General features: G+C 33.5%; 1 pseudogene; it reads left to right on the forward strand.

Annotated features, from left to right (window-relative positions):
• Positions 1 to 579: 579 nt before the first annotated feature.
• On the forward strand, positions 580 to 2657 carry LOC107956800 (ras-related protein RABB1c-like; annotated as a pseudogene).
• The last annotated feature ends 1872 nt before the right edge of the window (positions 2658 to 4529 follow it).

Here is a 4529-nt window from a genome sequence, read left to right on the forward strand (position 1 = left end):
TTTAGTTTTTTTTAATCTCCATCTTTTGTACTCTTCGTTTCTTTTTCCATTATAGTAAAATTATTTTGCCCGTGATTTTTATCCTATTTGGAGGAGTTTTTCTACATTAAATTTGTGTGTTCAATTTATCAATTTCTTCTGCTATTTTTACTTGTTCCTTGCTTAATCGGGTCGATCTCCAACAATATTCATTTAATCTATTTTTTAATTTTAATATTTTTATTTGAACCTTAACGTTTGGTTCATTTGTCACTTAGTCATTCATAAATAAAATATTTTTTTACCAATAAAAATATTATTGACCAAATTTAAAAAAATAGTATACTGTAAAAAAGGTAATCCTTAAGTCAGTCAAATGGTAATTGTGAGTCAGTGACAATATGTGATAAGGAAATGTAGCTCTTTTTACTAAGTTTCAAACAAAATTCACAATGTTAATGTTTTTTTTAAAAAATTATAAGTAAATTTTTATGAGTTTAATTTAATTATTTGAAATAAAAAAAGGTTTAAATGATAAATTTAACTAACCTTAAAAAATATAAATTTTAAATAAGTTTAGTGATTTTTATATTTAAAATCCTGCTTCCTTTTGTCAAATTAAAAAAGAAAATGCAATTTTTGAAGGAAGGAAAGAAGAGAAATGGAGAAGAAGGAGATCATCAATCTCTCTTTTAATTCTTTTGATTTTCTTTTAACACTTTCATGCTTCGCACGCGCTTAACACTATTAATTCCATTTTTTTCAAAGAAACAAACTTGTTTGATTTGTTTATTTTGGTAATATAAATTTGAAAGATCTGATCATTCAGTTAATTTCCAAAACCAATGTTCAAAATTTAGGATTTTGGGTCTTTGGGTTTGTACAAATACGACCACAGACGATGTCGTACTCTTACCTTTTCAAGTACATTATCATTGGAGATACTGGTACGATTTTTGTCTTCTTTTTTGAAATTGGATATCTGGGTCGTTTCTCATACGTTTTATGATTATCATCTGAATTTTCTGGGATTTTCTTTTTGTTGGCACTGTTAATTTCTTTGCTTGTAAGCTCGTCTTTGCCAATTAAATACCTAAAGGGTGCATTATCAGAATTTGTAATGTGATTAGGCCCTTGATTCCTATGTTTGAACAGAATCTAGCATCGAGTAATGGCTTTATTAAGCATCACAATGTGTTAGCATTGCTGAGACAATGAAGACTGGAATTGCATAACCAATGAAGCTCTCCTACTTTAAGCAATTTTGCATATTATATACTCATTTTGGCCATGTTTGCAATTCTGTGTGTTACTACAGCTACTTCAGCACAAGTATGTTCATTTTTGTTTCTGCAGGAGTTGGGAAATCATGTCTTCTTTTGCAATTCACCGACAAAAGATTCCAGCCCGTTCATGATTTAACCATTGGTGTTGAATTCGGAGCCAGGTTGATCGGCATTGACAACAACCCAATAAAGCTTCAAATCTGGGACACGGTTTGTTCTTTTAGCTTCTTAATGTTTTACTTTAAAGTTACATCCCCTTTAATATGTCTGTAAGTGCTTTTGGACCCTATTTGTATATTGAAAGTTCGGGATTTCTTATGTGTAGAATTATGGTACTGCTTAAGCCATTAAAATCTGAAACATATTTCTTTTATGTTGTGGATGATGAATTTTGTTGGTTTTGTTTAGGCGGGCCAAGAGTCATTCAGATCCATTACAAGGTCTTACTACCGAGGCGCTGCCGGTGCACTTCTAGTTTATGATATTACTAGGTATATATTCTTTGGTTTAGGATCTCTTTAGTTAAGTCAATGAAGTTGCTTAAGCTTTAAGTAACCCATGTCTACATGAATATGTGATTAATAATCAGGAGGGAGACTTTCAATCACTTGACTAGCTGGTTGGAGGATGCAAGGCAACATGCAAATGCAAATATGACCGTTATGCTTATCGGCAACAAGTGCGATTTGGCTCATAGAAGGGCTGTGAGCACAGAGGAAGGTGAGCAGTTTGCCAAGGAACATGGCCTGGTCTTCATGGAAGCCTCAGCGAAAACGGCTCAAAATGTCGAAGAGGTGATATAAAAAAATAATTCATATCGTACTTGAGATAACCCGTATAATTAAGGTTGTCGATGATATTCGTTTGCAGGCATTTATTAGCACGGCTGCCAAAATCTACAAGAAGATTCAGGATGGAGTTATTGACATATCTAATGAGGTTAGTTTTCTAATGCTTATAGTTACTTTGCAATTTCATTCTCTTTTCAAGTTTTAGGATAGTACATAAATTCCGGATTTGGTAAGAAATTGTTGGGTGTCGGAGAAGGTTAGCTTTTTACAAGGCAGCAATAATGGAATGGATGAATACTTGTTGAACCATTAATCTTCAGTTCATTTCTGCTTTGGTACAGTCTTATGGTATAAAACTTGGACACCAAACCGGCGCTGGTTTATCAGGTGGTAGAGATAGTTCGGCTTCTCAGGCAGGCAGCTGCTGCGGCTGATTTCTTTTTCTCCAAGTTTTGAGACTCAACTTTTATGTGTTTTGGTTTCGGATTTATACATTTCTTTTAGTTTTGCTGTTGGATTACGAGATTTCTTGTCGATGGTACAATGTATAAAATTATTAATAACTCTTTCTTACCTTAAATAAGAGGATAAATACACTTCAGCGGACGCGAATTCACGTCTTCCTGTCTGATAATAATATTGATACCAATCGAGTTAAGATTTAATGAATAAATTAAACAAAATCAAAATGCGATCAAAATTATTTGATTAATTTTTTAAAAATAAATGTATTTGAGCTAAATAAATAATCTTAAATTCTTTATTCTTTATACAAGCAAGCATAAGAAAAGTGATCAATTTTATATAAAAAAAAATTATCAACTTACATGATTTAATGCTCCTTCCCCACATCTGTTTACAAAAAGTGGTCCAGTAGATTGGATGAATTGAGTTGGGAAATTTGGTTTTCTCATTAGATTCGATGAACTGAGCATTTCATGAATTTGGGTTAGTCTATTGTCACGACCTGGACTTTAATCAACCAAATCAAACAATTTTATTGGATAATTCGTTTTTAAGTTGTTTAAGTCAACCTAAAATACTCAAAAGTCTCAAACCGATCTTCTCAAGGAAACATTTTTCTTTTTACATTACAATTTTGGAGGGATGAATTACACAATATTTTTCTTTGTTAGAATTGTGTGACCCAAATTCTAAGAGATTGCTTGCAAGTCAAGTTAAACAAAAATATATTTTCTTTCTAGAAGATTTAGTATTTATTAGTATAATATATTTAGTATTTATTAGTATAGTTTATTTGACTTACTAATTTAGCTTATAAATAGGCTCCTTTACAATCTTAGAATGATGAGACACCCATTAGATTAGAACTCATAACACATTCAGAGAATTTTGTGTTTACGTTTGAGGGTTCTTTGTTTTTCGGGTTTTCGGGGTTTAGTTTTTATCTCCATCTTTTGTACTCTTCATTCTTTTGCCATTATAGTAAAATTATCTTTGCCCGTGGTTTTTTATCCTCTTTTGAGGGGTTTTTCCACGTTAAATTTGTGTGTTCATCTTCTCAATTTCTTCTACTATTTTTACTTGTTCGTTGCTTAATCGGGACGATCCTAACAAGTGGTATCAGAGCTAGTTTAACTTCCATAGATCAGCCCGGTCAGAGATGGCAGCAACAAGGTTTGAAATTGAGAAGTTCGATGGTGAGACAAATTTCAATCTGTGGTAAGTTCGGATGATGGCAATTCTAGTTCAAAATGGCTTGAAAAAGGTTGTTACAGGGAAAAAGCCTGAGAATCTAAATCAAACAGAATGGGAAGAGCTTGATGAAAAGGCCTTGTCTGCAATCCAGTTGTGCCTCGCGAATACAGTATTACAGGAGGTATTGATGGAGAAGACCTCATTCGCCTTGTGGAAAAGGTTAGAAACTCTTTATGCGACTAAGTCTCTGGCTAACTGTTTAGTGTTGAAACAACGTCTATTTACGTTTCGCATGAACGAAGGTGAGCTTCTTAAAGATCACATCAATCAATTCATTACTCTTTTAAATGATTTAAAGAACGTTGAGGTTTATATTGACGATGAAGATCAAGCTATGCTATTATTGTGCTCTTTACCCTCTTCATACAAGTCTTTCAGGGAGACCCTGATTTATGGCAGAGACAAACTCTCGTTCGAAGATATGAAGGGTCATTTGTTGAGTAGAGACAAACTCGACAATGAGTTTGATTTGAATAGCAAAGCAGATAGACAAGCTTCCGTTTTGGTAGCATCAAAGAAATGAGACAAAAGGTGTCGCTATTGCAAAAAGTTAGGTCACGTCAAAGCAGATTGTTATAAACTGCGAAATAAAAGAGCTGCTGAGAGTAACGAGGAAGATGTAGCTGGTGCTAATTTGGTCGATGAAGGCGGTGATGATTTCTTGTTAGTGTCAACGAGCGATAACTCCAAGCTTACGTCTGAGTGGATCCTAGATTCAGGATGTTCTTTCCACATGTGTCCCAATAGAGAATGG

Source organism: Gossypium hirsutum, chromosome D07 (assembly GCF_007990345.1).
Source record: "Gossypium hirsutum isolate 1008001.06 chromosome D07, Gossypium_hirsutum_v2.1, whole genome shotgun sequence".
Taxonomy (NCBI): Eukaryota; Viridiplantae; Streptophyta; class Magnoliopsida; order Malvales; family Malvaceae; genus Gossypium; species Gossypium hirsutum.